Raw genomic sequence first — 23,959 nt, 5'->3', positions numbered from 1 at the left:
GGGATCGTGTTCCTCCCCACTAACTGAAGTTGTAGGTACCGTTAACACACGCTCACACACCAGACGGACGGACGGACGGATAGTATTTCCATATCCCCTGCAGGAGGTGACGGAAAACAACAAGTCAACACCACACATGGACTTGTGTTACTCACGTGTGTGTAACTGAGACCCATACGAGAAGATGGACGCTTTTCAGGGGTCAACAAATACCTCTGTGACACCTGCCCCCACTCTGATAAATTTGCTTCCTTATCCGACAGAGGACGGTGAGAGTAGAGGTAAAAAACTATATACTCTTGAACCATAAAGTCTTTGTTGTGGTATCTGTCTAGCTATAGATTTGAGTTACGTATTTGATAGTCACATTACCGGCGAACCCTTATCAGTGTGTGTGGCGCGCGGATCATGTTTTTACGATTACTGTTGATATTGTATTACTGAGAGGTTTACCATGTCCCCCTGGGTTCTCTGACTCACCTCACGCGGATGCTGGGATGGCCCACTCCTCTTCCTCCCCCTCACCACACACACTATGCCGGCCACTGTGTTATAACCTGTCCGGGGATTTTTTTATTTATTTTTTATATGGGTTTGTGGTCACTATCTCCCGCGCGGTAGTTGTGGTTGACCCCCAGAGAGAGAGAGAGAGAGAGAGAGAGAGAGAGAGAGAGAGAGAGAGAGAGAGAGAGAGAGAGAGAGAGAGAGAGAGAGAGAGAGAGAGAGAGAGAGAGAGAGATTCTATTTCAACCATATTCGATTTTATTTGTATATCCAATGTCTAATTCACTTTTTGCCTCTTTCTCACTTGTTCTCTCTTATTGCTCTGTGTGACATTGAAGTTCTACCCACTACAAACCCACCCACACCTATCACCCACTACACACCTGTCACCTACTACACACCTGTCACCTGCTGGGGTTCGGGTCCGTCCACTAACACACCCATATGGGGGGAGAGAGACCGTGTGTGGGAGTCCAGGTGTGTGTGTGTGTGTGTGTCTGTTGGTCTTGTGGGTTACTTATGTTGAGTCTTCGTATTTTTATTCCGTTCCTTCTCATCTCTTTTCTATGTATTTTTTGTTCTTTTCGTTTTCTTCTCTTTCCCTTATTCAGTTTCCCTTACTTCCTATTTTTTCTTCTCTTTCCTCTATTCACTTTCCCTTCATTTTTCTTGTTATTCTCTCTTCTCACTCCAGTCCTCCTTCATCCTCTTTATCTCTTCTCTCATCACTTCCCCTTCCTTCCCCCTTTTCTCTCGTCTTCTCAACACAACTCTTTCATGCAATTATATTTTCCTTTCTCATCGTTTTCCCGTAAAATAGAAAAGTTTGGCTTTAATTTATCACTCTTGCCATGCATCCGGAGACTGACTACACCCACCCACCCATACACACACACACACACACACACACACACTGTTCATCGCTACTGTTTGAAGTTTAACACATCTTATTGAACGCTTTTGTTCTTTTCGTAGTTCGTATTTTATTTTTCATGGACGTGATTATCATTGATCGCCTCTGTTTGAAGTTCATCAGTGTCAGAGATGTTATTAGTTGGGGTTGTTTCTTATACACCATAATGTTGTTGTTGTTGTGGATGATGAGTCTCAGTGTTTGAAGTACAGTAGAGGAACATATCTTGAGGGTATTGGTGTAGCCATGGCTGGTTATAATGTGTTGCTGCTGCTCCTTACTGGTTATCTTTCTGGGAAGGAGGTAGTTGAGGTAGTTATCAGATTTACTTTGTGCGAAGATGTGTGTCAGCGGACGGAGAATATAAGAGAGAGAGAGAGAGAGAGAGAGAGAGAGAGAGAGAGAGAGAGAGGCCCCCTGAGACTTGTTGACGCACTGCGTATTAGGAATAAATATAACGTTTGTGGCGGCGTACCCATGGAGGAGGGGGGGGGGGGTTGTCTAGGCCACGCGCCAGCCCCCCTTCCTACTTACCCCCCATGACCCTCGCAACCCCCTCCTCACCCCTTAGGTCCCATCACCCCATCACCCTCCTGCCACCCAGATTTTCCGGGTGTCTTCCCTAGTGCTACTTACAGCCCTCTCCCTTCCTCTCCTTTTCCCTCCCCTTCTCCCTCCCCTTCTCCCCCCTCCTTCTGGCAGACACAGCCAAACTTCCTGAGCCACGATCACTTCCTCATCTTTCCTCACCCTTACCCTCACCGACTTTCCTCACCTACTTTCCTAACTCTTACCTACTTTCCTCAGCCTCACCTACATGTTTCCCCACCCCACCCTTAGACCACCCACAAGCAACTATAACATCCATTATCCACACCCACACTTACCACCCACACGCACCACCCACAGTCCACCTACCCATTGCCAAGACCACCTTCTATTAAGCATACCGCCCAGAGCTCTCACAACTACTAACTATTATTACCTGCCACCCACAGCCACCCACCAAGCACCATGTACTCACCCGTCAGTAATAGTGCCACCCGACAGTCTCAGTGCCACCCGTCAGTCTCAGTGCCACCCGACAGTCTCAGCGCCACCCGACAGTCTCAGTGCCATTGCTTCACATGCCGTTTACTCTTTCCAAGCAATAACCCTCTTCTTGTCTCCCCTCTTCTCCTGGCATCTGTCGGCTATTCTGCCACACGTGGTAATTCCTCTCTGGATTTGTGTGCACGGGTGCCCCTTGTTCACACGTATACATGGACGAAACCACTAACACACACACACACAACCCCACACACACATTTTGGCACCATCTCTTACCAGTATCATTCTGACATACACCATCATGGCTTCATCATTATGGCACCCCTGTCTCTTGCTCCCTCATTATGGCACCTAGCTCGGGCACCTCACAGCTCCAGTCACCCTCCTCCCCCTCTTCACTACAATGGCACTATTACTACGTCACGCTGTTTAAACTTATAGAGAATCGCCCGGTATCATAATGGAGGAGGAATATAGCCGTGTGGCATTATATGGGTGGTGGCACTACTGTCTATACGCTCTGTCTCAGACACTGGGTGATGTTTTGTTAGTTTTTGTGTCTATGAATCTTAATTTATTTTAGTTAAACTGTTGCTTGATATATTTCTCTTTGTTTTCCCTCCATCTATATAACTATTCGTCACCAAGATAACTACCGATGAGATCCCACACAAAATCCTTCGCATAGTGATCAGGAGAACTGTCACTGTGCGAGATGTGTATTTTATTTGACCTTGACCTTTGCAGCTCACCTCATCAAGATCACGAAGGTCATAGTTCATCCTATAGCATGACGTGTATGGCGAGACAAATCTGACTGCTTTACCTATCTTTGTCTTCATACAGTATTAACAATATTATTCCAGGAACCTAAACAGGAGAGAGAAACTTACTGGGGAGCCACATAGGGGGTGAGGGACTTACTTGGGGAACACACACATGAAGAAAAGTTATGTGGTGATGGCGGGTATAGTGTGTTGTAGTGAGGTGACTGTAGTGTAGAATATAGGGTGTAGTGTGTATTAGGTATGGTGCTACTGTACGTGTAGGGTCTTGGTGCTGCTGCTGTGTTAAACCTGACACCCGACCGTCTCACTCTGTTGACGACCCTCTCATCCCTACCCACAGTTCCCATCATGCAAGTGGTGGGTGACATGCTGGAGGGTGACAAACTGGGCGGTGTCATGCTAAAGGGTGACATAGTTGCTTGTATAGGCTAGGAGTTGATACAGGCTGGGAGGTAGCACAGGCTGGGAGGTGGTACAGGCTGGGAGGTGGTACAGGCTGGGAGGTGGTACAGGCTGGGGGGTGGTACAGGCTGGGGGGTGGTACAGGCTGGAGGGTGGTACAGGCTTGGGAGGGCCTACAGGTTAGGGGTGGTACAGGCTAAGGTTAGTACAGGCTGCTGCATCGTAACCACAGACTCGAACCTGGGAACCCACAGGTTTAACCACCATCCTCATGATCCTTCAGCCAGTGAATTGTCTTGAGCTTCCTCAGAAGCCGTGCAGAAAAAAACAAGCCGGATGAGGTACGACGGCCACCGAGATTTACCAGCTCATTTGCATACAATCTAAGCATTCCTCTACCGTATATACGCGGCCGGGGCGTCTGCCAAGTGGGAGGAATAAGTATATCCGTGATCTGTGTCGGTGATAGCGCATACTGCTGTGAAATATACTTGTAGCTGAGGGTGCTGGGTGATATATTTTCGCCTGGCCCTTCAGCTTCACACCAGCCGGACAAAACACAACTGGTGTGATGGCTCCCGAGTCTGTTTCGCCGACAATTGACGTGGCCTTTGATGGTAGTCAGTCTCCTCACCAGCACTTGGCGGCGCGGGCTGTGCCGGTGAAACAGGACTGCGTGGTGACAACACGACACTCGTGTGCTTTGGCTCACCACGCGTGGCATTTTAACCAACGATGATATTACGTAGTAATGAGGGGATATCTGCCCAGGGCCCCGCTCACCATGTGTTATTTTTCTGACATTTTAACCGCTGGTGATACGATATTACTTGGTGAAGAAAGTACACGAACCCCAAGCGCCCCTGCTCACCAAGCGTCACCGCCGCCCTCACCATGACAGCTAACGTAGTGCTGGTAAAAAGCAGAGAAGAGAGGACGATAAGAGAGCCCGGGTGATGAGCACCACGGTATGTCGGGCCACGCTGTCTCCCTTACCACCTTTATTGCCCTTTAGCCACTTATTTACTTCCTCTCCTCCCTCACCTCTCTCCTCCCTCTCCTTGTGTTGCTGCTCCCTTTAACGCTTAGCACAACAAGGGGTGAGTACATTCCTTCTTGAGGAGAACCGCCTAACTAGGCACACCTGGAGGGGGCTACTGTAGAAGGTAGGAGCTAGGAGGGCCTTCCTCACTTGACTTCTCACCTCGTCTGGTTCTCCCCCATGTCCTTAATTTAACTCGTCCGTATTTGACTACGTACACATGTCCTTACCTCACTTATGCTGTGAACTGGAGTCGCTTTTCATTCATTCATTCATTTCTTGCATTCCTTCCGTTCTCCAATCATATTCAACTTGATCTTAAGCCAATCTTGACTCGTACATACCGTCATGGACTCGTTATAGCGTCACTAAATACAACAAATAGATGGTGTTTTTAGATAGATATTCATTTATTAAAATTCCCATACAATTGGGTTAGCATTTATATTAACAATGCAGCAAGAAGAGGTCACCTGCACCTTGTATCTATTTTCAGACTTATTCACCTCCCAGCTTACGACAACAATACTTGATGGAACATGTTGGAAGACTTATCACTGACTAACTGGTAGATAGCATGTCCTGTCATCCTTTCCCCTAACTGTTACCTCTCCCTATCCTACCACTTAATGAACATGTATACCTTCAAGTCAGACAGTGAGAATGTTGAGGAGGTGGCGACCTCATAGTACAGTATTGGGAGATCACAACTTCCTTTGATGCCTCTATATACACCATCACGACGACAGTGTTTCCCCTCTCTTCTCTGAGCTGTTACTCGTCTAGCCGCACTGAGCAACGACACAAGGGTTTTTATGGTGGCCAGAAATATACTCCCGTAACTCTCCGACAAGCCACGATCTGTGCAACCCCCCCCTCTCAGGAACCCTCTGCAAGTTGTACATTCTTTGAGAGAGAGAGTTGCAAGGGTCCTGTGCAATAAAGAACCAAATATTTTCTCACTGTACGTGTCTCGTGTACATTGTCCCCCCCTCGTCTGCTAGGCAAATTTCCGGTTTTACCTAAATAACGTGAACACAATGACGATCTTACATGATAATTGAGCGTAATTGGTTGCCGCTGAAGCTGAAGTTGGTCGCTTTGAGCTTTAATGAAGTTGGGGGTAATTGAGCTTCAGTGTGACAGGTAAATAAGCCGAGGGTTGACCGATAATTAAACCAGTAGCTAAGCCGAGTTTTAATTGACTAATAAGCCGAGGTTGGATGTTGATTAAGATGGAATTGGTAGATAATTTATATAAAATTGATAGGTATGTATAATAAGCTGGGGTTGGTAGATAATTAAGCCAAGATTGATAGATAATTAAGCTGAGATGAGTTAAAAGTACAGAGTCGGAGGGAGAAGTGGGGGCCGAGGTGAAGGGTAGTGAGGCGAGGGGGAGGTAGCGAAGTAAGGGTAGTGAGGTGAGGGGCGAGGAGGAGGTAGTGAGGTAAGGGATGAGGGACGAGGTGGAGGGTAGTGAGAGACAAGGGGGGTAATTAGAGGCGAGGGGAGGGAGTAGTGAGAGGTAAGGGGCGAGGTAGAGAGGGGAGGAGGAGTGAGGGGGCGAGGGGTTATCTTGTGTTTACGTGAGGTCATCGTCTTGCACACCTCCTTCACCTAGGGAGGGGGTCGTGGTGTAGGGGTTAAAGGGAGATGGTTAAGTGGGTAGTGTTACGGAAACTGAGTAATCAAGAAGGCAAATGTCTTAAGCGACTTTACTTTAACGTTTATTTTAATCTCAAAAGTTCAGTAATTTCTTTACCTGCGTGTGTGTCTAGGGGCTTTTTAGTTGAATTTAGTCATAAAACCTTGTAAACTCGTGCCCAATTATGCTACAAGTGACAATCTGTTTGTATTGTAAACTTTAAGAGTGACTTTTTTTACTGGAGGTTTAGTTATATATCATTACTGGGCTTAATTTAAATAGTAGATATCACACTCATGGTTGACACGTCATTACCCAACACAGTGTAAGTAATAGGATATGAAAAATATGCAAGTGATTTTTAAATATAATATACATAACCTAAATAAACACAAACAATGTATACAAGGGTGAAAAGATGTACTCAGCTGTACTAACACACGTTATACTAGATGGCCAGTAGATACCTCGTGTATAGGTTAGTGCTGGAACAGTGGTTCACTCCACGACAGAGAAACAGAGAGAGACAAGTAGCCGCTGGTGGTGTTGAGAGCTGAACTGACTGACTGGCCTGGGTGCCCAGAAGAGACTTCACCTGCCCCTCAAAAGCCGGCAAGATTTTCCGCCAATCAGGAACCAACTCCTGTCTCTTTGTTTACTTCGTTGCCTTGTTGATGACGAGTGGTTTGGGTGGTTGTGGTGTAGGTGAATGTGCGGTGTATTTACAGGGAAGTGTGACCCTTGTATGTTACAGTAGGAAGGAGAAATAATTGGAGATAGTTAAGACGGGGGGATAAAGGGAGTTGGTTACCGCTGGAGACCGTCTAATATCATCGTTTTCTGTAACATCCGAAAAATCAAGCTTGATAATTGCACGAACCGTAACGACAGCAACACTTATTCAATTTTGGTGCGATTCGCATAAAACGCTTACCATGTGGACCTTGTAACTTGTTCATCAACCCTGCCAAGTTTGGTGTAGATCTACAAACTATTTTGGGGACAGACAGACAGACAGGAAAACACCACGGACTTGGTTAAAGTATAATATCAAACCTATATAGAAAACACTTGCAATTTATTGGATTGTCTGTTTTTTTTTTCATATTAGTATAAATTTTGTGGTGCTTATAATGAATTATCAACAAAAGCAGATCATCCTTAACAGTTTAAAATCTGGTGTTTTATGGGCGAGAGAGGCAAAGGTGGAGCTGAAGTTTGGAGTCGTGGATGACATATAGGGTAAAAGTTTACCTGAGGTTGGGCCACTCACCTGTATCTAGCTGTCAATTAATCATAATGGCCGCCACTGTCACCTTGTTACTCTGACGTAGTGAACTGACCCACACTCCCCTGTGACCTGCTCGCCGCCACTTGACGCTCCACTACTCTTCTCTATCTTAAAAATAAAACGACGTTTGAGAGCCAGGCTCGAGCGACCCTCCACCAGCTGCACAAAAACCCTCTGACTTGCATAACTGTAGGGGGCAGTGGTGGCAACACGCACCTGTAGCAGCAGCGAGAGTGATAGCCAGAAACGCTCCCAACAAGAGCTCTTCAGTTGGCCTTGTGACGTCACACCAGCAAAGAACCAGGCTCCCCGGACAACTGTGTGTGTGTGTGGAAGAAAATGGGTAGTGTAGCAAGGTTAACTATAGAACTGTACAGAAAATGGTGTTTTTGCGAGAGTTAACTTTAGTAGTTTACAGAAAATGAAGCTTTAGAAATATAAATATGTTTGTTTACAGAAAATGGAGTGTTGTGTGAGTAACCATGGTAACTGTAACCCTATCATCATAAACCAACGAATATATCTCGTAAGTGTTAGGCCTAAGATCGTACTCATTAACAAGTCTCATACAGTTAAAATCTGTATGGACGTGTGGACACTATGTGTACGACTCTGGCACTGACACTAGTACTACACATACACCGGCACTTCCCCAACACTGGCACTCTTCTTCCCCCTACAGTGGCACTCCTCCCTACCCTGGCACTCCCCTATACTGGCCCTCCTCTCTCCTTGACTAAACACGAAATATCCATTAGAGTACTTGGCGGTGCTCTCCACGCATCGTGCCAGTTGACGAGAGGAATACATCACTGTTCGTGTGTTGGAGGGAGGGAGGGAGGGAGGGGGGGGGCAACCCGGAGTATACGAGTCAACCCAAGAAACCAAGACGTTACTTACTACACACAGGTTGAGGCAGGATAGGTACTGTATATTATCTCCTCCTGTGGTCTGTATATTTCTGAGCTAAATTAGTTTCTACGTCAAGCTATTAGTGATATGGTTATACACTGGTGCTTCCTCACACCGGGTATAAGCCACACGTTACCTCCACACTGGGGATTCGAACGCAGGATCATTTGACTATTATTAGTTCAGTACAATTACGACGCCGCCACCGAAATTTACGTATAACAATAACAGATTTAGATCAACTTGAAATTGGTTAAAAGTTTATAATACGTATGATCCCGATTCAGTTATTACCGATGTATAGATCACACGAGATTTAAAAGATTTCCGTACCTAGTGAGTCTACTGGTGGGTGACAGCTGGAGAACCTGTTGGTCACGTTAATAAACTACATTATGATACAAAACTGTGATAATAAAGAACGTAAAATATACATAAAAAATTAGGTGAAATTGATAACCAGTGATTTATTTAACACAAGTTACAGGTGTGAGAGATATTTTTAGTACTGACTGCAGAGGTGAATAATCAGATAGGTCGACGGGCTGGTGAAGACAATCTGTGACTTGTCTGTTGTGGTTTTATATTATCTTGGACACGCGGACGGGCGGTATTTCGACCCCGGGGTTACATTTTCTCTGAGTCTGAGAAGGAAAAATTGTAAACAGATTTGTGTTGGATCATATCAGTTCTTCTCACTGCCATTGTGTGTGTGTGTGTGTGTGTGTGTGTGTGTGTGTGTCGGTTTGCTCATAACGAGATGCTGTGTTTGTTTTGTTAAGTCATTTTTGTACGTGGGAAAAATGGGTGTGGAGGAGTGTGTATATTTACGTTTTTATTTTAGTGTGTAGGTGGGGGTAGGGGGGGCGGCCTGTACCTGAGCAGGCGAGAGAGATACGAGGGCTACTGAGAGATAACTTGAGGTACCTGGGCAGGTGAGAACCACAGTATCACCAACAAACATCACTAGACAATTACCTGAGCGCTCCAGCACCGCCTCCTGCCGCGTCTGATAACGTGAAGGTGCTAAGGTGCGGCCGCCCAGAGCGTGGAGTAATGCCGCCCTGGAAGAATCTTGTCACTGATCGAACACCTGAGGACCAGAGCTTTTGTGACTGTGTTATGAAGGACTAAACTAATCCCAACTATCCAGACTGACTGATAGACATTTAAAATAGTTATGTTCAAAGAAAATAATCAGAATCAGAATAGGTGAATACGGTTGGATCCTGAGCTTGAATGGTCAAACGACATGTGTACGTGTGTAGGGAAGTGTAAGAAAATACCCAGTTAGAGAGAATACAGTACTGTGTGATGTAAGTAGATGATATAATGGTGGGGGTGAGGGTGTACTGGAGGGCAGGGTGGTGTAGGGGAGGGCAGGGTGGTGTAGGGGAGGGCAGGGTGGTGTAGGGGAGGGCAGGGTGGTATAGGGAGGGCAGGGTGGTAGGGGGAGGTTAGGGTGGTGTGGGGAGGGCAGGGGTGGTGTAGGGGAGGGGCAGGGTGGTGTGGGGGGGAGGGCAGGGTGGTATAGGGGAGGTTAGGGTGGTGTAGGGGAGGTTAGGGTGGTGTAGGGGAGGGCAGGGTGGTGTAGGGGCGGGTCACTTAGGACAGTTAACAGGTATGCTGGTCGGTGTACCTTACCCCGGCAGGTACAAAGGCTGTTCCTCCTGCCTGGCCGTGGGAGACTCCTACTGGGACACAGCGGGGCACTACACGCACTGCTCTCACGTCCTGTATCTCGTGCTATATAAGAATGGATCTGGGTCTTATAGATAGTGGAGAATAACGCTGTCTTTTCCCATCGCTGAGAAAGAGAGAATTTTAGCGAGAAGATGAAATATGAGGCGGCCATCTTGGTATTCTTATGAGCTGAGATACAATTCCTCTTAACAGTTGAGATTGGTCATGTATCGTCTCTCTCTCTCTCTCTCTCTCTCTCTCTCTCTCTCTCTCTCTCTCTCTCTCTCCTATTATAAGTGTATCAGGGTGTAGGTATAGCAAAGTTATAGGTGTAGCAAGTCGTGTGTATAGCTCCGTGTAGGGGTGGGTGTAGGTGTAGCGAGTGTAGGGTGTGAATTTGTAGTGAGGATCATCAATCGGTGTAGTACACGGTTGAGGGGGGTGTAGGGGAGGAGAGGGTGGAGTGGAGGAGGAGGGATGAGGTGGAGGTGGAACAGGAGGTAGAGTGAGGTGGAAGAAGAGGGGTGAGGTGGAGGAGAGATGAGATGGAGGAGGATGAGGGGTGAGGAGGATGAGGGGGTGAGATAGAAGAGGAGGGAGAGGAGGAGGGGTGAGGAGGATGAGGGGTGAGATAGAAGAGGAGGGAGAGGAGGAGGGGTGAGGAGGATGAGGGGTGAGATAGAAGAGGAGGGAGAGGAGGAGGGGTGAGAAGTGGTGGAGGAAGAGTTGGTGAGGTGGTCCCATTCTGTACTGTAGGGCAAACACTGCTCTTCCTCCTCTCCACCAAGCACCGTGTATGGGGTGGTGGTGGTGGTGGTGGCTGTGACAGGTCTAACAAAAAGTGAGGCTGTGATTTTGATGCGTTAGTCGGGGTTCCTGTGGTGTTGGCTAGCAGGTGTGTAGATGTAGTGGTGGCTAGCAGGTGTATAGGTGTAGTTGGTGGCTAGCATGTGTGGAAGTGTAGTTTTGGCTAGCAGGTGGTGTAAGTTTACTGTTGGCTAGCAGATGGGTGTGGGTGTACTAGCTGTAGAAAGCAGTCTGGTGAGGGGTAAGTGTAGGTGTACCAGCAGTAGGAGACAGAGAGGTGTAGGTGTAGAGGTCGCCTGCACATAAGGTATAACAAGGTACACACATAAGGTAAAATCCCCCCCCCCCCTCCACCCCATCATCACCTGCTAATTAAATAAAAAAAAATTAGTCACTAACCCATACGTTAAAAAAATGGTTTATTTATACCTATTATAGTGAGATAGTATATGTCTACCTTAATAAAGTTATAATGGCTATATTAGCGTAGTATAGGAAGTCGCAATTATAGGCTAAGAAAAGGTAATCATATGCCGGTGTCTGATGTCGTGGCATGTTTCAGGTCTTGTCATAATAGCTGATCGTCTTGATTTATTATTCACCATCTATGAGACATACCTGTATCTGTATCTTTGTAATTACTGTATTGTGTTCGTAACTGTATCCATTCGTAATTGTATATGTAACCTCTATTTATTCATTTATGTAATTATTTACCTATACCAATGACTATACCTACACCTTCACTATTGTCCCCACTAAAGAAAAATCATCATCATATACCTATACGTTATATCACAGGTGGGCAGCAGAAGGTAAGAGGTATAGGATGAATTAGTCACCAAGTTCGTCCTCTACAACAAAGCACACCCAAGTCTCCCATTACTACATCAACCCCCCAAAAAATGCAACCCGTCTCTTTAATATTCCGCTAGTACGCCCTCCATGTTATAAATATTTAACATGGAACTTTAGTACAAGGATGAGTTGGGTATAATATTCTCGTGGAGGTGATCTACGTGGGTTGTATTATCTGATGGTGATTAATAATGTTGTGTTGATGTGTGTGTGCCGCCCCTCGTTGCTGTACTGCTGGGGAGGTGGGTCTTGCCTGCCTGCCTGCCTGCTTGCCTGCTCGCAGATGACTAATACTGGATGTGTGGGTGATGATGGTTGTGTTTTGCGATGTTGTGTGGGTGACGTCTTTCTTCTGACGAGTGTATGTAAAATCTGCCTTAGAACCGTTATACCATGGCAGGTGAAATATCTACCTAGTGACGCTTTTACTGTAAGTTAATGTAGTCACCGCTGGTGACTGTCTCATGTCATCGTTTTCTTTACTCCTCGAAAAACTTTTATGTTATCATTGAGCGAACCGTTTCCATGCAGGTATTTGGTTAAATTTGACGACCAGAAAGAGTATCCTGACCCACCGTTGGGGGGGCAGGGTGATGATAATAAGGAATATAATTTTTTTTTTACTTGTATTTAATAAGGAACTGTAGACAATTTGAGTGAAAAAGTGTTATCTATTCTATTCACATGGTGTGCAGGGATCACTGGGTCAAGAACTGCCTCATCTCTCCTGTGAAATACCAGTGTGTATAACCCACTCTGATATTCTTGTGGTCCTTCGTGGTAATGGTTCAGTATTGAGGAACTGTATGTGTGATCTCCCCACAGCCAGGGATCACTTACTGTCTTTTGTATAAATACGCTTTGACATTCACTGAGTCTAGCAAAGTGCCATCTATGCTTCCCAGTCCTCGACGTCAGTAGTGGCCAAGAAAATTATAAACAAAAAAGGATATATATATATATTCCCTGGCCACTCAGCTCACGGCGCAGTTAATTTTACGTCGATTAAATGTGGTGTTGACGTTCACCTGTGAGTCAATACATGTGTGGCCCCAGACGGTGGGTGGTACACCTGCTGTCTCCTATACCTGGGACAATCTTGGCTCTGTCTGTATCCCAGGTGTACTGTAAGTGGTGGTGGTCAGGTTAAGGGAGGAGGCCTAACACTCTCATATATTACCAACCAATTATCTCTGCTGGCAAAGACTGGCCACAACCCCCCCCCCCCCTCCTCTCGCCCCGTAGAAGGGATGTACGGGTTGGGGAGGATGATGTGTGAGTAGTTGAAGAGGAGGTGAAGTTAGGGGGGACAACACTGAGGGAGCAGGGAAGGTGAAGAAGAGGGTGAGAAAGATCATATACTGTAGATGTGAAATATTATAATGAAAACGTGTATATGAGAGTAGAGAAGTGAGAAATAAACTGAGAGAACAGGGAAAAGAAAAGAGGAAGAAGAAGTAGAGATATATAAAAGTACAGGTAAACGTAATATATGACAGTAATATATGATACAGGTATTGTCAGGTGTTTAATTGGTTGGAATAAGTGAAGGTGTGTTAATTGCAGGAGCTTATGGCGGTAATAGACAACAATACTCAGCAGAATTAAAGGCAACAACACAGCAGTGAAGTCAAAACCTTTTATAACCTTCAAAAATAAATTGACTTAAGTTCTCGAAGTTTGGCTACACTGCAGATACGTTCTGTATCATGTGTACTTTTCAGAGCTCCACCCCTGTACGTATAGGTTGATAGCGTTTTTCATGGGTACGTGTGTGTGTGTGTGTGTGTTGGCATGAGAGTGGCAGGACAGGTGGCGTAGGTCATTCGGGGAATCCCCTGTGAGGTGTCTGCCAGCCGCCACGCTCCCACAGTGTACACAACTACTCAACACCTTACTAACTCACCCACCCGGGACTACATACTAATATTCTCTCCGATATTTTCCCCCTAATAGAGAACACCACCACACATCTTAACCATGAGTCCCAGGTCAATTTTAACAACATTCTGGTTACCAATTTTGAGTCGTAGCTCCTCAAGTACCTTAAGAAAGAAGGTGTCATCTGAGGAGCAATATCCTGTATGTGTGTGTGTGTTAAAAAAGAAAATATGTTCTAAAAATAATATATGGTAAGAGTGAGACCAACGCTTGTTTACAATCTTACCGATGTGTGTGGAATTCATTGTTGTGACATAGAGACTTAACACACACATACGCGGAAATAATTCTCAGCTCACGTTAGTATTTATCTAGACGTTTATTGACCTTTTTTATGTCTTTTAGAAGTTTTTGTATATGGGACGCGTCTGCTCCGCCACGTTAACATGTCTCAGATTAAATGCTTCTTTAGCCTCTGTGAGTACAACTTGACAGACCAGAATAAACCTTTCGAGTTTTTATTCTAAGTTTTGAAGTCTTACAACACCTTTTTTAATTACTGTACTGATAAACGTTGATAGCGTTGTCTTGTGTCGGCGAGTGATGGATGTAAATAACAAGTGGCACAGTGTGGAACTAGACACGAGTGAGACATAGACGAGTGAAATAGATTTGTGCTAGACGAGTGAAATAGATTTGTGTTAGACGAATGAAATAGATTTATCTTAGATGAGTGAAATAGATTTGTGTTAGACGAGTGAAATAGATTTGTGCTAGACGAGTGAAATAGATTTGTTATTTTTCCTTCCCCTGTGGCGACCCTGATCATAGTGTGGGTTGAGTGTGGGCAGCCTGGAGTGGGGTGAACCTTGTTTAAGGGGTGGTGGGACCTGTGTGTGTGTGTGTGTGTGTGTGACGCTAATTGCTACTTAATGATCCCGTTTATCCTTCATTGCTACTTACTTTCCTTCACCACTTTCCTTCACCACCACTACCTTCCTTCACCACCACTACCTTCCTTCACCACCACTACCTTCCTTCACCACCACTACCTTCCTTCACCACCACTACCTTCCTTCACTACCACTACTCTCCACCATCATTCGAACCCACACCACCGCCTCTATATTCCACCCTCACGTAAAAGAAGCGTTTCTTCTGCGTCAGCGCCTGCGTGTTGATAGTGGTAGTGATCCATCAGGTGGGAGCCTCGTCGCCTGTGGCAGAATAACACCTCAGAGATGGATGGTGCAGCTGCTGCCTCGCCGTCTGTCTGTGGGTGATGGTGGTGAAGGTCTCGGTGTAGCTTCTCTGTGTACAGTATACTTCAGGTGGGCTCTTACCTTTGTTAGCAGTTTTCTATATCCAGCAGAACCTCCTCCAACCTGAATTCCTTTATATCCCTGGACTAGCACATGGTGAAACTCCCGGGGTTTCATAATGTTCTTCCTTCTATTATAACAAGGGGTAGGGGACGCTTGGTCAGTGACACTCGTTAGATTTGTATTCTCCAATTGATAGCCATTTTTGGGTGGGTAATATTTTCAAATGTGTGAATGACCAGCATGTACAGTACAACTATTCAAAACCAGCTTCGAATGTTGAATGTTTGATGTTTGGCAGTGTTGATGTTGTCGGTAGTATCAATGTTTGGGAGAGCCTACATGTGACGGAGTTAAAGATAGGTGAATGCATATAATGATGATGTAAGTCTGAAATAGTTTATATCACTTTTTTTATTATCTTGAATTTGAAGGAAACACATCCATCGGAAAATTATATCTTTCTGGAGTGTAAATATTTTTTTTCTTATCTTTCAGGTATGTGGTGATGTTGGTGTCGTGTCCTGTATCAGATAAGTTGTTTCTACCTGTTACCGTAATTGTATGTTGTGATTGATATGACTTTGTAAGTTATTTTATGTTTGAAAAAGCCTTGGGTATATTTCCGGTTCCGGGATAATGTATTGTGTTGTGTTGTGTTTGTTCAGTCGTCTCCCAGAATGCTATGACCCGTCCTGTCTTCCGTGTTTTATCCTCTCCGCCACTGGTGTCAGGTGATAAGCCGTCCGAGAGGTCGGTCTGTTCTCTCCTACATTCTGTTGCCAAGTGCTGGGCATGTATGGGCTCTATGTGAACATGTGTTGGTCAGGTCTGGACATACAGGACCTAACACTTGGTGCTGTCACAACATTCTCTGGCAGCTTATTCCAAAGGTTCAAAGAAGTTGGCTCCGACAACTTTCTGTACCGATAGCTTCTTTAGATTGAGGCTGTGACCTTCAGTGAGACGCCCATTCCCAAGTTCCAACTTTGTACAAGACCTATTCCTGTTGCTCAGTCTCACCACAGGGAGGGGGGAGGGGGACTGTTGTTCACATCTGTACATATAGCTAAATCATGTCGTTTGAGTTACTTATACTCTTTTATTAAATTGTCTCTTGCCTTCCTATAGTGAGGTGAGGACGTTCTCAGTGCATTGAAATATTAATGTGGTTCAGAGTGCCTGTCTTTCCTTGGTTGTTCTTATTGTCCCAGGACCATCACCACCGTGCGTGTTGACGTGGTCGACCTCACAGTCTTAAGATATGATGTTAGGTTTTATCATGGAATTGACCTTTGACACCGAGAGGCTATTTCAGGTGTTTTAATTAATTATTGTTCGTTATGTTAAGAAGGTCTCCGGCGTGAGTTTGTCTTACCCTTGATGATATTAAACCAAACCAAACATAAGCCTATCCTAAATTAGAGCATCCTTAGTCCAGCGGAAATCCAACTTAAATTTAACCTAGCCCAAACCTAACTAAACCTGACCTTATCTAACCCAACCTAAATATGACCCAATATTCATCTATCACAAACTTAACCTAAACCCAATAGAACTGACAGAACGTCTGAAAGTCAACGGGTACTCAAACTCGGACAGCTTCAAAGTGGATCGCTTCGGGTTTGAATCTGGAAAGCGCATCGGATTAAAATAGGCCAATGAATAATTGGTACCAGTGACCAGAAATCTTTAAATATGTAATAAAATACGTCTGTCGTGGATTGATGTTGTGTCACATTTATTTTTTTACCAATAAAGTCTTCTGAAAAAAATTATGTCATATCCATTGTCCACCGCCGATGAGAAATCTTTATTTTCTAGAATAGTTATCCTTAAATTGTCAATGAAAACGAACGGTAAAATTACTCATAGAAAATTAAATGTATATTTAGGGTAACTCGTCTATTGGGGTTACTGTCATTTTTTTTTTTTAACTTCCATTACTTTAGCACTTGTCTGTTCCTTATTATTTTTGTTTTTATGGTAAGTCACACAATGACTAACACTGGATACCAATCTAACATCTGACCAATGTAAATCAGAAGAAAATGTCCATAACTTTCACCTAAGGTCATTATTATTATTATTATTATTATTATTATTATTATTATTATTATTATTATTATTATTATTATTATTATTATTCTGAACTCTAATTGCATGTTGCAGTTTCTGATCTTTGATATGAGATTTTTTTTTTACATATTATGTTGTTTTGATCAATAGTATTGTATATTTCTTATTACATGACAATTTTCCTGGTACGACACTTGTCCATCACAGAATGTAAATTTCTTAACTACACCCAGATCTATATTACGAGTATATATCTTCAATATATATCTTGAAAGTCTGTTGTAACGTAATTATTGCAACAAATGATCGTAGACACCTTAAAGAGGGGTGTACTAACCGATTTTACTGAAGATAATACCTTGCAGTAACAAGATTCAGTTAAAAAAAATTTACGGTAAACTCGAAATAAAATTTGGAAGGTTCAGAGTTAATAAAAATTGTTGATTTGCTTCCATAAACATGAAAATTGTCCGCATATAACAGTGTGAGTGACCCTGACCAGAGTAGGATGGTGCAGGTACACTCTGGTGACCTGCTTTACCACCCACTGATGGTGAACTGTAGCAAGTCCCCCAAGTGGGTTATTACTGCTTGTAACCTGACGCTGTGGACGTGTGCCCGCTAGTTAGTGGGCTGAGTGAAGCCGCCCCACCCTACCCCCTCATCCCTGCCCCTCCCCATCCTCGGTCTTCTTTACTTCACAAGGCCCCGCGCCGCCCAACCTCGACCTTCTGAAATATATTATACTTCGGCTGATATATGCCAGTGACATTTCTTGTACTTAATTTCAATGTTTCTGACATGATCCATAACTGACTCTTGGTTGCGGTAAATCAAATGGATGGACGAACAGGTGTGATCATCCACGTTTTTTCCTCGTTCATGGCGTTGGAAATACCATACGGGTGGATCAGGGGCCAGGGAGGAGGCTCTTGTTCCCCGGGGTGGAATGAGTTCGTCAGTGTATAGTGTGGAGGAAGAGGGCGGATGTGGGAGGCCGCTTGGACCTCCCCTCACTACAAACAAACAAGCTATCAGCGAGAAGCGCAACACACTTCCTTCCCCTCAAGCAGTAACCGATTATATACTGTATAAGGTCTTGTTAAAACCTTTTGTGCACTTCGCTCACAAATTATATATATATATATATATATATATATATATATATATATATATATATATATATATATATATATATATATATATATATATACTAAATTGAAAATGAATCGGAGTTTTAGAGTTTATGGTTGTGATTTAAGGCTTGACAATTCACGATAATTTTAAAGCGTTTAGCCGAGACCTATGAGGTGTTCGCGGATGAGTGTTAATGAGGACCTGAGTTGTGTATACAGCCACTCGGCTACCTGCTTCCTGGCCGTTCGGGTAACTACTGATGTCGGAGGGCTGGAGCTAGGAGACTGAAGGCGGGCTAGTAGCTGTGAACTAAGGGCTGAGATGGGATCTGAAGACAAAAGACCAGGGAATGTACACAAACCCCCGAGGAAATAAGGTCTTGAGTCTGGGAATTAAGGGCTGAGAAATAGGGGCTGAAGGCTAGCGATGGGGCCAGGACACCCAGTAGGTAGCGAGGGAGGGAGTCAACATAGCCTCCGTCGCCACATCTTTCTCGGGATATAAATAACCTCACCGTCCCTCTACTGACTAAATTAAGAAATTGCTTACAAATGATCAACATCATTTAAGTTTGACAAGAAAACAAGGTTGTATATTTTTATTTTTATTTATTTATTTTATTTTATTTATTTTTGGTGGGGGGGAAACTTGGTGTTTTAAAGTCTTTGTGTGTGTGTGTGTGTGTGTGTGTGTGTGTGTGTGTGTGTGTGTGTGTGTGTGTGTGTGTGTGTGTGTGTGTGTGTGTGTGTGTGTGTGTGTGTGTGTGTACACGCTTCCAAAGTGTTCACGCTAATAACGATAGGAGAGCTTTCCTCCAGAAGATACGTCGAGGTAGACAGGGCAGACAGAGGTACTCCCTAAAACATAGATTGGCTGGACAGTGACAGCAGCATGACTGGCGACGACCTGTTGGCAACCTACAGGGGTGACACAGCTCATCTCCATTCCTTAAACTTAAACCCACGCTTAGCGAAACTACGCCAGACGAACCTTCGCCAGCTTCCACAGTGCCATTAATGACCCTCTTTTATTTTGCCTGGCCAATATACACACTGGTGCTCTTATATGGGGAAGTAGCAAGCCCTTAGCCAGGACACGGGGACCAGCCGCGGGTAACCACCACTTTACACCGACCGCAGAAACTTAAACAGCTGGGGGAGGAGTTTGTTTTGTTATGGTGGGTCTCGGGTGTTGGTGGTGGTGGTGAAAATGATGTTTGTTGATAGTGGCAGTGTTATTGTGTGTTGGTGTGACGAGTGATGATGATGATGATGGTGACCGTGATGGATGTTTTGTTGGTGTTGTGAGTGTTAATGATGGTGAAGATTATGGCAGCTGCCTACAAGACTTAACTTATCCCCCGGAAAAAAAGGAATAGAAGAAGAACAAAGAGATAAACAAAATAACAACGTCGCCACCACAATCACTGAAACCAAACTCGTCAAAAATTGGCAGGATCTCGTGGTGGTGTTAAGGGCAGCGTCCTTGGCCCCCTTAGGGAGACAGCGGCCCACTGCCCCACAAATAAACATATTCCCGAAACCTTCTCTTATACCAGGGTAACACAGGCCGGACATCTCATAATGACTGGCTTACGTGATGACCTCATGAGAGCAGTGGAAGACGCGATTATAACTTACAGTAGATAATATAGAACATAAAGGTTCCAGTTCTAATAGGTCCCAACCTAACCTAATGTAGCCTAAATATAAAAATTAGGGCCCATTGGGATAGAGAACCATTAGGAAAATAAGGCACTAATACTGTATTGTTAAACTGATAAAGTTAATTTGGGGCTAGTGAGGAGGAGTCCATCTGGCCAATCAAGGAAACTAAGTTGGGTGTAGGGAGCACCACACTGTGTAGGTGTTTTGAGGGAATTATAGATAGTGTAAGAAGGATATATATATATATATATATCTATATATATATATATATATATATATATATATATATAGTGTGTGTGTGTAGTGTAGAGAGCCCTCCTGGGTATTAAGATGAGGTGTTCTGCGCGCTAGAAACTGAGAATGAGGTTGTGTGTAGCTTTGATATGTAAGTGTGGCCAAAAAGTGGCGAAAATAACATTAACATTACTACTACTACCTATCAATAATAATAATAATAGTAATAATTATAATAATAAAGATAATAATAATTATATTAATGTCAGAGAAATACCTTCCTATAATTCCACACTTGTTTTTGAAGACATTATTTGTCTTGTGAAATTCCTACTGTACGTGGCATCACCCCCCACACGTACCAAACTCCTAAACTGGGGTGAAGAAGTGTGTCTTGCTTTGATTTAGTGTTACAATCGGTGCAGTGTTGAAGGTCTTGTGTTAAACTGAGCCCCGAGTGTCTGCGGAGTACAGCCAGGTGTTAACATTGTTGACAGTGAAGATCATCAAGAAGCTTGTGTTCTTGTTAAGCGTTATTCACAGTCGGTACACAGCAGCAATTTGATAAGAGAGCATCACAATAGAGGCAGTGGCGATAGTTTCCGAAAAGTTCCAGTCTAATGTTTATACTACACACAATTTTCTTAACCCCTTCACTACGGGGACGCCACTTTTAGTATTTTATTTAGCTAATGTCGGACGAATTTATTCAGCACAGAGAGGAGCCCGTACACAAGGGGTTTATAGACTAGCTCTCCTAATAAGCAGTGAAGTCTCTAAATTGATTATTAACATCATACAGTAATTGTCAAAACCATCTCTTCTTCTTTAGTTATAAAATGTATATGTCCGGGTTGTAGACTGTAGTGACAGGGGCGGATCCAAGGGGTTTCTGGATCCCTCTTTTCATCACAAAATTCCAATACATTTTCTTTAATGCAGTATTGTACTCAGGCGTTTTTGTAAAGTAAAAACTAATTACTATTGACCTCAGAACATATCTTAATATCAAGTGCACATGGCTTCAAAATGCTCAAGATATTGGTCAGATTAAAGAAAAAAGTTCAAGGGGGGGGGGGGGTCTTACAGCTGGGTGTACTCGCCATGTTCCTCCACCCACTTTTGATATTCCTGGATCAGCCCCAGTAGTGTAAGTGAATGGTCCAACACGCAGGTGCATATGGTGTGTGAAGTGTAGGGTAGTGTAGGGAGGTGTAGGGCGGAGGCATTAGTGAGGACTCCGGGCCTCTACACAAACAAACACAACACTAACCTATCCCCCCCCCCCCCCCCCTCCCTCCCTCCTCCTCCCTCCTCCCTCCCTCCACGTGATAAAGGATAACACACTCTTGTCCCGCATTTCTTGTTATATAAAGGTCATTTGAATTACTTAAACGCATTATTTACATTACCCTCTTGACCATTATATACTAAATGACCCCAAAATTGAAGCATTCAAGAGTAGGTAACACGATACTCTCGTCTACCTATATCTCTGTCGTCTGTGAAGGAACATCAAGAATCTTAAAAAAAAAATTCCAAGTTTTGTATACTGTAGATAACTTGTATTGTGTAGCTGTTGTTTGTATTCATCACTGAGGCCGAGTTCCTAACCTAACCTAACCTGACCTAACCTAACCTAACCTAACCTAACCTAACCTAACCTAACCTAACCTAATCACTCTCACCCCAGTAAAATTAGGTGTTTAATCATCAGGTGAAATAAACTGTGGGTGATTAATCTTCAGTTGAATTATAATGTCCCTGGCTTATATAACTGTGACACAGGGAGTTTAAAATGAGAGGAAGAGCCAGACAATATTTGGTATGGCGCGAGTCTAGATAATTGAGGACTGGTGTCACAGCTCGGCATGAACAAAAAGTTCTCTTAGTTAGTGAGTGAAGTCGGTCTGTCAGTGTCTCATTCGGTTAGTTAATCATGCACCTGGTTCTCTGTGAGTTGGGTGTGGAGTCAGTCAGTCAGTCAGTATGGGTGGCAGTCAGTCAGTGTGTATCTCAGTCAGTATGGGTGTCAGTCATTATGGATGTCAGTCTGTATAGGTTGTCAGTCGGTCATTATGAGTGTCAGACAGTATAAGTTATCAGTCAATCAGTCAGTTGGTGTTTTAATTAGTTAGTCCGACTACAACTCCTGATTCACACGTAGAGGACGACCTATACTGAGATTCTGAGCAAAATGAATGAAGGATCTGTGGCCAAAAAGGTGAAATTTTGAAAATGAAATATCCTAATAGTCAGTCAGGATTAGCATTCATAGTGATGACTGACACAACTAAACAAATTCACTACAGTCATCCACCTCACCTCACCTCACCTGTCCGCCCACTCACCGTCACTCAGAGGTGTAAAAAAACTACATTTTGTTTTTACCTAATTTTAAGTATAAGTAATTTGACGAAATTGTAATTAAGCTAAATAAAAATTATTAGTCGTAAATTACCCTTAGATAGAGTAAAAATATATATATAATTCAAAGTAAACAAAATAATCAAAACAAATAGTAATGTAGCTAATTATATTCAAAATCTCACTTAATTAGTCATGCTAAATGCCGCTAGGGACTCACTCCTTGTCGAATTAGGGAATCTGTTGAAGTATGAGTCATGTCGAATAATATCTCCCATCTCTGTGTACGTCGAGATCCCCCTCCTCCCCCTCCCTCCCCCTCTCCCACCCCCTCCCCTACCACCTTTATATATGGAAATTTCAAAGATGTTTGGGAAAATTCATTGTTACTTAATGTATTTGGTAAAATTTTAATTAAGTTAGTGTATAATATGTTCTTTTAAAATGTACTTACTTAAGAGTAAAAATTAAACAAAAATATAAGTACATTGTAAAATATTCTATCCTAAATAATTGTACAGTACTTTAGTTTAGGTGTTGAAGTATAGTAGCTTCACTCTGCTCCCATGATCTCATAATCCCAGCTGCCTCACCCACCTCCTCACTTGACACACACACACAACATTCCTCATTTTTCTTTAATTAGTAAGAGTCGGGTCGTATTTTCACTGCTTAACTTTGTTTATGATCTCGATCTGGAAGATTGTGTTGATAATTCTGAACCACTGAGCGAATTTTGCATTTTTGTTTTGTTTTTCAGTGTGGTGAACTTTATCATGATCTGAACTGTCTTTTTCAGTATTAGATTGTACTATGTAATGGGCGTGGGCGTGTACAGATATATGGTACTCGATATAGAAAATACTGCCCTTGATACACCCAAAGCATGCAACAGACGTGTTATTTAGTGTATTAAGTAAACCTGGAGTGTGTACATTGTAGGAAATTAAATTAGTGTTGATGTCAGTGGATGAGGAGGAGGAGGAGGAGTGGGGGAGGAGGGTGAAGGAACGGTGTGGTGTGTCTGGCCACCCTCACGTCTGCCAGCACCAAGATGGTACCCGCGATCACCTCTCCAATTTCATGAGTCTCCACACACACACACACACACTCCCCTCCCTCTAACAACACGGGGGGGGGGGCATGGATGGTAGGATGAAGGGGGTAGAGGGGTACTACTTTTATCAGGTATCCATCTTGTCAACTGTGCCATAACCCTTCCGGAACACCACAGGTCAAGTCGTCTCGAGGTTGTCTGGTGAGCGGTGGTGCCACATCTCACAAAACACGCCAGCCACTGTACCCGTTATAAATGAAGACTACTGTATGTGGAAGACGCTAAAGACAGAAGAACATAAGAATGAAGGAAGCTGC

The sequence above is a fragment of the Homarus americanus genome, unplaced genomic scaffold (genome assembly GCF_018991925.1).
Source record: "Homarus americanus isolate GMGI-L3 unplaced genomic scaffold, GMGI_Hamer_2.0 scaffold41027, whole genome shotgun sequence".
NCBI classification, from domain to species: domain Eukaryota; kingdom Metazoa; phylum Arthropoda; class Malacostraca; order Decapoda; family Nephropidae; genus Homarus; species Homarus americanus.
The sequence above is the reverse complement of the archived record's forward strand: the minus strand, read 5'-3'. Positions refer to the sequence as shown.